The following is a 12,370-nucleotide window of genomic DNA, read 5'->3' as shown; positions in this document are numbered from 1 at the left end:
GGATTGGAGGAACGGAGAGTTCTGGGGATTGGAGGAACGGAGAGTTCTGGGATTGGAGGAACGGAGAGTTCTGGGGATTGGAGGAACGGAGAGTTCTGGGATTGGAGGAACGGAGAGTTCTGGGGATTGGAGGAACGGAGAGTTCTGGGGATTGGAGGAACGGAGAGTTCTGGGGATTGGAGGAACGGAGAGTTCTGGGGATTGGAGGAACGGAGAGTTCTGGGGATTGGAGGAACGGAGAGTTCTGGGATTGGAGGAACGGAGAGTTCTGGGATTGGAGGAACGGAGAGTTCTGGGGATTGGAGGAACGGAGAGTTCTGGGGATTGGAGGAACGGAGAGATCTGGGGGTTGGAGGAATGGAGAGTTCTGGGGGTTGGAGGAACGGAGAGCTCTGGGATTGGAGGAACGGAGAGTTCTGGGATTGGAGGAACGGAGAGATCTGGGATTGGAGGAACGGAGAGTTCTGGGGATTAGAGGAACGGAGAGATCTGGGGATTGGAGGAACGGAGAGTTCTGGGGGTTGGAGGAACGGAGAGCTCTGGGATTGGAGGAACGGAGAGTTCTGGGATTGGAGGAACGGAGAGATCTGGGATTGGAGGAACGGAGAGTTCTGGGGATTGGAGGAACGGAGAGCTCTGGGGGTTGGAGGAACGGAGAGTTCTGGGGGTTGGAGGAACGGAGAGTTCTGGGAGTTGGAGGAACGCAGAGTTCTGGGATTGGAAGAACGGAGAGTTCTGGGGATTGGAGGAACGGAGAGCTCTGGGATTGGAGGAACGGAGAGTTCTGGGGATTGGAGGAACGGAGAGTTCTGGGGGTTGGAGGAACGGAGAGTTCTGGGGGTTGGAGGAACGGAGAGTTCTGGGAGTTGGAGGAACGGGGAGTTCTGGGGGTTGGAGGAACGGAGAGTTCTGGGAGTTGGAGGAACGCAGAGTTCTGGGATTGGAGGAACGGAGAGTTCTGGGAGTTGGAGGAACGCAGAGTTCTGGGGATTGGAGGAACGGAGAGTTCTGGGAGTTGGAGGAACGGAGAGTTCTGGGATTGGAGGAACGGAGAGTTCTGGGAGTTGGAGGAACGGAGAGTTCTGGGATTGGAGGAACGGAGAGTTCTGGGAGTTGGAGGAACGCAGAGTTCTGGGATTGGAGGAACGGAGAGTTCTGGGTATTGGAGGAAAAGAGAGTTCTGGGGATTGGAGGAACGGAGAGTTCTGGGGGTTGGTGGAACGGAGAGTTCTGGGGGTTGGAGGAACGGAGAGTTCTGGGAGTTGGAGGAATGGAGAGCTCTGGGATTGGAGGAACGGAGAGTTCTGGGGGTTGGAGGAACGGAGAGTTCTGGGAGTTGGAGGAACGGAGAGTTCTGGGGGTTGGAGGAACAGAGAGTTCTGGGGGTTGGAGGAACGGAGAGTTCTGGGGGTTGGAGGAACGGAGAGTTCTGGGGGTTGGAGGAACGGAGAGTTCTGGGGGTTGGAGGAACAGAGAGTTCTGGGAGTTGGAGGAACGGAGAGTTCTGGGGGTTGGAGGAACGGAGAGTTCTGGGATTGGAGGAACGGAGAGTTCTGGGATTGGAGTAACGGAGAGTTCTGGGGGTTGGAGGAACAGAGAGATCTGGGAGTTGGAGGAACGGAGAGTTCTGGGATTGGAGGAATGGAGAGTTCTGGGATTGGAGGAACGGAGAGTTCTGGGGGTTGGAGGAACGCAGAGTTCTGGGAGTTGGAGGAACGGAGAGTTCTGGGGGTTGGAGGAACGGAGAGTTCTGGGAGTTGGAGGAATGGAGAGCTCTGGGATTGGAGGAACGGAGAGTTCTGGGGGTTGGAGGAACGGAGAGTTCTGGGAGTTGGAGGAACGGAGAGTTCTGGGGGTTGGAGGAACAGAGAGTTCTGGGGGTTGGAGGAACGGAGAGTTCTGGGGGTTGGAGGAACGGAGAGTTCTGGGGGTTGGAGGAACGGAGAGTTCTGGGGGTTGGAGGAACAGAGAGTTCTGGGAGTTGGAGGAACGGAGAGTTCTGGGGGTTGGAGGAACGGAGAGTTCTGGGATTGGAGGAACGGAGAGTTCTGGGATTGGAGTAACGGAGAGTTCTGGGGGTTGGAGGAACAGAGAGATCTGGGAGTTGGAGGAACGGAGAGTTCTGGGATTGGAGGAATGGAGAGTTCTGGGATTGGAGGAACGGAGAGTTCTGGGGGTTGGAGGAACGGAGAGTTCTGGGATTGGAGGAACGGAGAGTTCTGGGGGTTGGAGGAACAGAGAGTTCTGGGGGTTGGAGGAACGCAGAGTTCTGGGATTGGAGGAACGGAGAGTTCTGGGGGTTGGAGGAATGGAGAGTTCTGGGGGTTGGAGGAACGCAGAGTTCTGGGATTGGAGGAACGGAGAGTTCTGGGGGTTGGTGGAATGGAGAGTTCTGGGGGTTGGAGGAACGGAGAGTTCTGGGGATTGGAGGAATGGAGAGTTCTGGGATTGGAGGAATGGAGAGTTCTGGGGATTGGAGGAGTGGAGAGTTCTGGGAGTTGGAGGAACGGAGAGTTCTGGGAGTTGGAGAAACGCAGAATTCTAGGGGCATTAATTATAAAAATGTAAGAGATGTGGGGAAAAGGTTGTTTCACTGACGGTCAAGAATCATTCAATCGGATAATGAAGAGTCTGTTGGCTTTCCGACTGGCCGTGGGAAGGCAGGGTGTCACGAGGATGGACGTGTCGGGCGATCAATGGCGACAGTGTGGGGCAATTGGAGACGTGAAGTTATGTGATGAAACCTCCAGTAATGCGTCCAATCAGAGTTGGCGACCTCTATCTGATTGAGCAGCTTCTGTTGAAAACATCAATCACATCCGATTTATTCCATTGGGGATTGGAGGACTAAGAGCAGGAGTCACTGTGCAGTTGGCCATGCCGGGTTCCTGCTGCTATGTGAGAAAGCCATTTCCACATTCATAGAATTTACAGCACAGAAAGAGGCTATTCAGCCCATTATGCTGATGCTAGCTCTTCACCTGGAGCTATCAACCCTAAGTCCTTTCCCCATATCCTTTTATGTTCTTCCTTCTCAAACACATGTCCAATACCCTATTAAATAATGTTGTAATCTCGGTCTCAGTTTTCACATGTGGTAAAAGGCAGGACGAGGTGTTCCACAGGGATCGGTGCTGGGATCACTGATGTTCACCATTTACATCAACGATTTGGACTCGGGAGTCAGAAGTACAATTTCAAAATTTGAGGGCGACATCAAATTGGGGTGTAGTTAATACCGAGGAGGACGGCGATAAAATATAGGAAGATATTAATAAACTTGCAGAATGGGTGTGCAATTGGCAAATGAATTTCAGTATAGATAAACGTGAGGTGGCGCATTTTGGTAGGAAGAATAAGGAGGCCACACACTGCTTGGATAATAAGAGTCTAAATGGGACAGAGGAGCAAAGGGATCTGGGGGGACAGATCAGTAAAAGTAGCGACGCAGGTTAATAAGGCCATAAAAAAGCAAATCACCACTGGGGTTCATTTCTAGAGGGATAGAATTGAAAAGCAAAGAAGTTATGTTAAACTTGTATCGAACCTTGGTTAGACCACACTTGGAGTATTGTGCACAGTTCTGGTCTCCATATTATAGAAATGATATAGAGGCACTGGAGAAGGTGCAAAATTTACTAGGATGATACCAGAACTGAGAGGTTATACCTATCAGGAAAGATTGAACAGGCTGGGACTCTTTTCTCTGGAAAAGAGAAGGCTGAGGGGTGACCTGATAGAGGTCTTTAAGATGATGAAAGGTTTGATAGGGTAGATGTGGAGAAGATGTTTCCACTTGTGGGAGAGACCAGAACTAGGGGCCATAAATATAAGAGAGTCACTAAGGGAAGAAAGGGGGGGGAGGGGTGGCAGTATTGATTAAGGAGAATATTGCAGTGCTGGAGAGAGAGGATGTCCTGGAGGGGTCAAGGACAGAATCTATTTGGTTAGAGTTAAGCAACAATAGAGGTGCCATTACACTACTGGGTGTATTCTATAGGCCACCAACTAGTGGGGAGGATATAGAGGAGCAAATTTGCAGCAAAATTACAGAGAGGTGCAAAAGCCATAGAGTAGTGATAACTGGGGACTTCAACTATCCTAATATAGACTGGGATAGTGATAGTGTAAAGGGGCAAAGAGGGGGAGGAATTTTTGAAGTGTGTTCAGGAGAACTTTCTTGATCAGTCCGTTTCCAGCCCAACGAGGAAGGAGGCATTACTGGATCTGGTTCTGGGGAATGAGGTGGGCCAAGTGGAGAAAGTGTCAGTGGGGGAACATTGAGGGAGCAGCGATCATAGTATCATAAGGTTTAGAATAGCTATGGAGAAGGACACGGACCACTCTAAAATAAAAATATTCAATTGGAGGAGGGCCAATTTCAATGGGATGAGAACAGATTTGGCCCGGGTAAAGTGGAATCAAAGATTGGCAGGCAAAACTGTAATTGAACAATGGGCGGCCTTTAAAGAGGAGATGGTTCGGGTACAATCTAGGTGCATTCCCACGAGACAGAAAGGGGTAACTAAAGCCAGAGCTCCCTGGATGACGAAAGAGATAGTGAGTAAGATGAAAGGGAAAGAAGGGGCAGATGTCAGGTTGATAACACAAGTGAGAACCAGGCAGAATATCGAAAGTTCAGAAGGGAAGTGAAAAAGCAAATAAGAGGGGCAAAGAGAGAGAATGAGAATAGACTGGCGGCCAACATAAAAGGGAATCCAGAAGTCTTCTACAGGCAGATAAAGAGTAAACGGGTAGTAAGAGGAGGAATGGGGCCGATTAGGGACCAAAAAGGAGATCTACTCATGGAGGCAGAGGGGATGGCCGAGGTAGTAAATGAGTACTTTGCATCTGTCTTTACCAAGGAAGAAGATGCTGCCAGACTCTCAGTAAAGGAAGATATAGGTGAGATACTGGATGGGCTAAAAATTGATAAAGAAGAGGTACTAGAAAGGCTAACTGTACTTAAAGTAGTTAAGTCACCTGGTCCGGATGGGATGAATCCAAGGTTGCTGAGGGAAGTAAGGGTGGAAATTGCGGAGGCACTGGCCATAATCTTCCAAACATCCTTAGATACAGGGGTGGTGCCAGAGGACTGGAGAATTGCAAATGTTACACCCTTATTCAAAAAAGGGTGTCAGGATAAACCCAGCAACTACAGGCCAGTCAGTTTAACCTCAGTGGTGGGGAAACTTTTAGAAACGATAATCCAGGACAGAATTAACAGTCACTTGGAAAATTGTGGATTGATTAGGGAAAGACAGCACGGATTCGTTAAAAGCAAATCGTGTTTAACTGACTTGATAGAGTTTTTTGATGAGGTAACAGAGAGGGTCGTTGGGGGCAATGCAGTTGATGTGATGTATATGGAATTTCAAAAGGTGTTTGATAAAGTGCCGCACGGTAGGCTTATCATCAAAATTGCGGCCCATGGAATAAAGGGGGCAGTAGCAGCATGGATATAGAATTGGCTAAGGGACAGGAAACAGAGAGTAGTGGTGAGCGGTTGTTTTTCGGACTGGAGGGAGGTGTACAGTGGTGTTCCCCAGGGGTCAGTGCTGGGACCACTGCTTTTCTTGATATATATTAATGACTTGGACTTGGGTGTACAGGGCACAATTTCAAAATTTGCACATGACACAAAACTTGGAAATGTAGTAAACAGTGAGGAGGATAGTGATAGACTTCAAGAGGATATAGACAGGCTGGTGGAATGGGCGGACACGAGGCAGATGAAATTTAACACAGAGAAGTGTGAAGTGATACATTTCGGTAGGAAGAACGAGGAGAGGCAATATAAACTAGAGGGCACAATTCTAAAAGGGGCACAGGAACAGAGAGATCTGGGGGTATATGTGCACAAATCATCGAAGGTGTCAGGGCAGGTTGAGAAATGGTTAAAAAAGCATAGGGGATCCTTGGCTTTGTAAATAGATAAATAGAGTACAAAAGTATGGAAGTCATGATGAACCTTTATAAAACACTGGTTCGTCCACAACTGGAGTATTGTGTCCAGTTCTGAGCATAGCACTTTAGGCCTTAGAGAGGGTGCAGAGGAGATTTACTGGAATGATTCCAGGGATGAGGGACTTTCGTTTCGTGGATAGACTGTAGAAGCTGGGGTTGTTCTCCTTGGAACAGAGACAGTTGAGAGGAGATTTGATCGAGGTATTCAAAATCATGAAGGGTCTAGGCAGAGTAGATAGAGAGAAACTGTTCCCATTGGTGGAAGGGTCAAGAACCAGAGGACACAGATTTAAGGTGATTGGCAAAAGAACCAAAGGTGACATGAGGAAAAACTTTTTTACACAGCGAGTGGTTAGGATCTGGAATGCACTGCCCGAGGGGGTGGTGGAGGCAGATTCAATCATGGCCTTCAAAAGGGAACTGGATAAGTACTTGAAAGGAAAAAATTTGCAGTGTTATGGTGATAGGGCGGGGGAGTGGGACTAGCTGGATTGCTCTTGCATAGAGCCGGCACAGGCTCGATGGGCTGAATGGCCTCCTTCCGTGCAGTAACCTTTCTATGATTCTATGATTCTATTCTAATAAATCCAATAGGAAATTCAGGAGAAACTTCTTTACCCAGAGAGTGGTGAGAATGTGGAACTCGCTCCCACAAGGAGTAGTTGAGGTGAATAGTGTCGATACATTTAAGGGGAAGCTCGATAAACACATTAGGGAGAAAGGAATAGAAGGATATGCTGATAGGGTGAGATGAAGTAGGGAGGGAGGAGGCTCGTGTGGAGCATAAACACCGGCATGGACCTGTTGGGCCGAATGGCCTGTTTCTGTGCTGTAGATTCTATGAAATTCCCTGTTCTTATAAAAACAGAAATGCTCGAAACACACAGCAGGTCAGTCTGCATCTGGAGAGACAACAGACAAGTTGACATTTTGGTTGGGCCCTCAGAGGAACAAGCCCTCAAACCTCGACTTGTCCGTTCTCTCTGAAGATATTCACTGACCTGCTGAGTGGTTCCAGCTTTTTCTGTTTTTATTTCAGAGTTCCAGGATCTGCAGGATTTCACTTTTTATTTGCTGTGTTCTATAGATTCAGAGGGGTCGGTTTTGAGTTTGTGCGATCGTGTAAAACGGGCGATAGTGAGTGGCCGCCCGTTTTACGTCTCTCCCCATTTTTATTACAGTTGATTTCATGTGTAAAATGAGCTGTCGACTCGTTATTGCTGGTTTACACTATCGCACAAAGCCAAAATTACCCACGTAGAATTTTACAGCACAGAAGGTGGCCATTCAGCCCATTCTACCTGTGCCGGCTCATTGACAGAGCTATCCAATTAGTCCCACTCTCTTGTCTTTCCCCATAACCCTGCAAATGTTTCCCCTTCAAGTATTTAGCCAATTCCCTTTTGAAAGTTATTATTGAATCTGCTTCCACCGCCCTTTCAGGCAGCGCATTCCAGATCAGAACAACTCGCTGCGTAAAAAAAATTCTCCTCATCTCCCCTCTGGTTCTTCAGCCAATTACCTTAAATCTGTGTCCTCTGGTCACCCCACTGGAAACAGTTTCTCCTTATTTACATATCGAAACCTTTCATAACCTCCCTGTACAAATATTTCTTCCTCTTTCCTGCTGGGTGCTTCTCTAGTGCTAATTCCGAGTCTCTGCCGATTTGCCAACCAGCAGAACCAATTGTTTGCTCTTTGCCCTTTTGAGATTGAAATTCTGCTTAAATATGAGTTGAACATGTTCGTGTTGTGTGTCTCACCCTTTGTTTTAAACAGAAAACAACAGGCAGCAATATTTACTTTGGAATAAATAGTTTCACACTGTGTGCGAGCGTACAGTACAAACTGGTGGTTTTCATTTTAAGAGGGGAAAAAAATCTATCGGATGGGTTTTTGAGTTGTTTGTGTGTTTTATGAATTTGCATTCTCAGCAGAGAGCTTTAAGTGATGAGAGTAGTTATCAGGAAATTGGGTGTCAGAGGTCAGCAAACCCTGAATGATTTTCTGTCTGAAAATTAATGGGTAGAAAATTGTGAGGGACGCACTAACATCTGTGCCTGAATTCCTGATGTGCTTCTCGTTGTGTGAGGCTCTGAACTGGGATTGCTCATTTGCAAAATCTACCTCTACATGCCTTAATCGTACAGAGGCAGTCAAGCGTCAGGCTGGAAAACTGCCCATAATCAGGAATGATCAAAACACTTAACCGAAAGCCCAGGTGATGGGGACCGGAAACTGGGACGTGAAAATGAGTCGATCACATCTTGCTCCTGCGTAAGAGATTGGCCAATCTGCGTTAAATTAGATTAACATGAAGTCATGTCCCCACTAACGTTTCATCTCCCACAGCAGCAACATCAGGGAGGGTCCGGGAGTGAAGAGGGGAGATGGGTGCTAGTGTAGGATAAGGTCGGAGGAGAATGCCAACATGAACTGGGGGCGTTGGGAGAAGGATTGCCAATGTGTGATATGAGGGTGGAGGAGAGTCCCAGCATCAACTGGGGGCAGTGGGAACGAGAATCCCAGCAGGAACTGAGGGCAGTGAGAAGGAGAGTCCCAGCAGGAACTGGGGGCAGTGAGAAGGAGAGTCCCAGCAGGAACTGGGGGCAGTGGGAAGGAGAGTCCCAGCAGGAACTGAGGGCAGTGGGAAGGAGAGTCCCAGCAGGAACTGGGGGCAGTGAGAAGGAGAGTCCCAGCAGGAACTGAGGGCAGTGGGAAGGAGAGTCCCAGCATCAGGAGAGACTGCATAATCTAGGGTTCTATTCCGTGGAATTTAGAAAATTAAGGGGTGATTTAATTGAAGTTTTCAAGATATTAAAGGGTGGATAGAGAGAAACTATTTCTGCTGGTTGGGGAGTCTAGGACTGGGGGACATAGACTAAAGATTAGAGCCAGGACTTTCAGGAGAGAAGTTAGGAAACATTTCTACACAGAAAGGGTGGTGGAAGTTTGGAACTCTCTTCCGCAAACGGCAGTTGATGCTGGCTCAATTGTTCATTTTAAATCTGAGATTGATAGATTTTTGTTAACCAAAGGCATTAAGGGATATGGGGCTAAGGCAGGTATATGGAGTTAGATCACAGATCAGCCATGATCTCATGGAATGGCAGAACAGGCTCGAGGGGCTAAATGGCCTCCTCCTGTTCCTACCTTCCTATTAATTGGGGGCAGTGGGAACGAGAGTTCCAGCATCTTAAGAATAATAACTTTCAAAAGGGAGTTGGGTAAATACTTGAAGGGGAAAAATTTGCAGGGCTCTGGGGAATGAGCAGGGGAGTGGGACTAATTGGATAGATCTTTCAAAGAGCCGGCACAGGCACAATGGGCTGAATGGCCTCCTTCTGTGCTGTATCATTCTATGATTCTATGATCAACTGGGGGCAGTGGGAGAAGGAGAGTCCCAGCATGAACTGGGGGCAGTGGGAGAAGGAGAGTCCCAGCATGAACTGGGGGCAGTGGGAGAAGGAGAGTCCCAGCAGTAACTGGGGGCAGTGGGAGAAGGAGAGTCTCAGCATGAACTGGGGGCAGTGGGAGAAGGAGAGTCTCAGCATGAACTGGGGGCAGTGGGAGAAGGAGAGTCCCAGCAGTAACTGGGGGCAGTGGGAGAAGGAGAGTCCCAGCATGAACTGGGGGCAGTGGGAGAAGGAGAGTCCCAGCATGAACTGGGGGCAGTGGGAGAAGGAGAGTCCCAGCAGTAACTGGGGGCAGTGGGAGAAGGAGAGTCTCAGCATGAACTGGGGGCAGTGGGAGAAGGAGAGTCTCAGCATGAACTGGGGACAGTGGGAGAAGGAGAGTCCCAGCAGTAACTGGTGGCAGTGGGAGAAGGAGAGTCCCAGCATGAACTGGGGGCAGTGGGAGAAGGAGAGTCCCAGCATGAACTGGGGGCAGTGGGAGAAGGAGAGTCCCAGCATGAACTGGGGGCAGTGGGAGAAGGAGAGTCCCAGCATGAACTGGGGGCAGTGGGAGAAGGAGAGTCCCAGCAGTAACTGGGGGCAGTGGGAGAAGGAGAGTCCCAGCATGAACTGGGGGCAGTGGGAGAAGGAGAGTCCCAGCATGAACTGGGGGCAGTGGGAGAAGGAGAGTCCCAGCAGTAACTGGGGGCAGTGGGAGAAGGAGAGTCCCAGCAGTAACTGGGGGCAGTGGGAGAAGGAGAGTCCCAGCAGTAACTGGGGGCAGTGGGAGAAGGAGAGTCCCAGCAGTAACTGGGGGCAGTGGGAGAAGGAGAGTCCCAGCATGAACTGGGGGCAGTGGGAGAAGGAGAGTCCCAGCATGAACTGGGGGCAGTGGGAGAAGGAGAGTCCCAGCAGTAACTGGGGGCAGTGGGGATAAGCTCTGTATGGATTGCTATCTGTGGGGATAAGGGTGCTGAGGACGAGGGGGGTCCCAACATCGACTGAGTGGACGAGGAGATTGGCCACGTGAACTGGGGAGAGAGCCGAGAAAAGTCTATCCGTTTCACTGTGACAATTTTAAAAGAACTGAACAACTAGATCGAAGTACAAAGAATGCCGATATTTCTCCGCATTAGCCGCAATTTCTCCTTGAAAAATGACAGGAAACGCCCCTGCTTTTTTTTTGCGCCATCTTCCGCTATCCCGACGATGGAATGCTGGGTACAGCTCTCAGCCTAACTCAGTCCAGCCCGTGTCCCACTGCACTTTTTATAACCACTGATATTCAGGGATGTTGCTGGCTATTTTGAAACTGTTGGTCAGCTTTTATTGGTTATCTAGGTTGGCTTTTGGGGAATAAAGGGACAGGGGGAACAGGGTGGGTACAGGTGAGATTAGGGCATCTGCTCATGTGGAGGATAAAGGCCAGCACGGACTGGTTGGGCTGAAGGGCCTATTTCCGTGTTGTAATTTCTATGTGATCCTGTGCATGCACTTGATATTATAAAATGTCGAGATTCAGTTTGTAATACCCTAAAGTGCCAGGTCTATTGTACCCGGTCGATCCCTTTATTCATCTCTGATTACCTGGTAATTAAACATTTACCATCGAGCGACACCTCCCCTGAGTCCATCGACAACAAATGAGCGAAGGGTAGGCAGCAGGATTGTGGGTAAAGCTATTCCCCAATCGACAGAGTCAGGAACAAACACTCGCACAAATAAACCAGTGTCACAGAGAGAGCGGCAGAAACTCTCACTGAGAAAGACAGGCAGGATCCACAACAGGAAGTTTGCTGCTGCCTGTGTATGTGGGAGAGACAGACCTTCAAAATCTCCCGCTGTTGATTCAGAGCTTTTTGAGAACATTTCCATAGCAACGTGAAGTGAGGAGCTATGTGGTGGTACAGGGAAGTGTTTCGTACGTACTTCGAGGTGCAGATGTGCTGTGAAATGTTCACGGTCACTCCCCTGGTTTTGGTGGATCGTCCTGTGCTGAAGCTGCGAGACAGAGGGTCTAGGTTTGAACCAACAGTTAGCACCGTGCCCCCGTTTGACAGTGCAGGTAACTGTTGTCTCCTACTCCTGTGTTCCTGTGGTGTAGCTGATAGCTGGCCTAGCCATTCTGTTGTGCTCCCTTTCACTCCTCTGTGTTGCAGTTGATGGGGAAGAATTCCCAGGATGATAGGGGCCCTGTGATAACTCATCGAGTGGCTGATCTTTGTATGTGAGCCAAAATAAATGTTGACAGACTTTTCACCACCAAGAGAAAGGCGAAGCAGAGCCTGATTACAGGTCTATACCCAACATCAACACACGTCCACTTTCCAGCAGGGGTCACTGGATCGCATTCGGAAGTGGAGACCTTAGTTTCTTACCTTGCTAGCCCAGAAAGCTCAGGCCCACTGTCACCTCCAGTTATTGTCCTGACTCAGATCAGTGAACCCTGGGGCCAGACTCAGATTGAAGGAGCTTGCATTTATATAGCCATGATGTGGAGATGCCGGTGATGGACTGGGGTGGACAAATGTAAGGAGTCTTACAACACCAGGTTATAGTCCAACTGTTGGACTATAACCTGGTGTTGTAAGACTCCTTGCATTTATATAGCATCTTTCATGACTTCAGGACGTTACAAAGCGCTTTACAGCCAATGAAGTAGTTTTGAAATGTAGTCACTGTTGTAATGTAGGAAACATGGCACAAACAGCAATGTGATAATGACCAGATAATCTGTTTTTTAGTGATGTTGGTTGAGGGATAAATATTGGCCCCAGGACACCGGGGAGAACTCCCCCTGCTCTTCTTCCAAATAGCACCACGTCCACCTGAGAGAGCAGACTGGGCCTTGGGTTGAAGTCTCACCTGAAAGATGGCACCTCCGACAGTGCAGCACTCCCTCAGTACTGACCCTCCGACAGTGCAGCACTCCCTCAGTACTGACCCTCCGACAGTGCAGCACTCCCTCAGTACTGACCCTCCGACAGTGCAGCGCTCCCTCAGTACTG

Source organism: Heptranchias perlo, chromosome 11 (genome assembly GCF_035084215.1).
Source record: "Heptranchias perlo isolate sHepPer1 chromosome 11, sHepPer1.hap1, whole genome shotgun sequence".
In the NCBI taxonomy this organism is placed as follows: Eukaryota; Metazoa; Chordata; class Chondrichthyes; order Hexanchiformes; family Hexanchidae; genus Heptranchias; species Heptranchias perlo.
Note: the sequence above shows the minus strand (reverse complement) of the source record.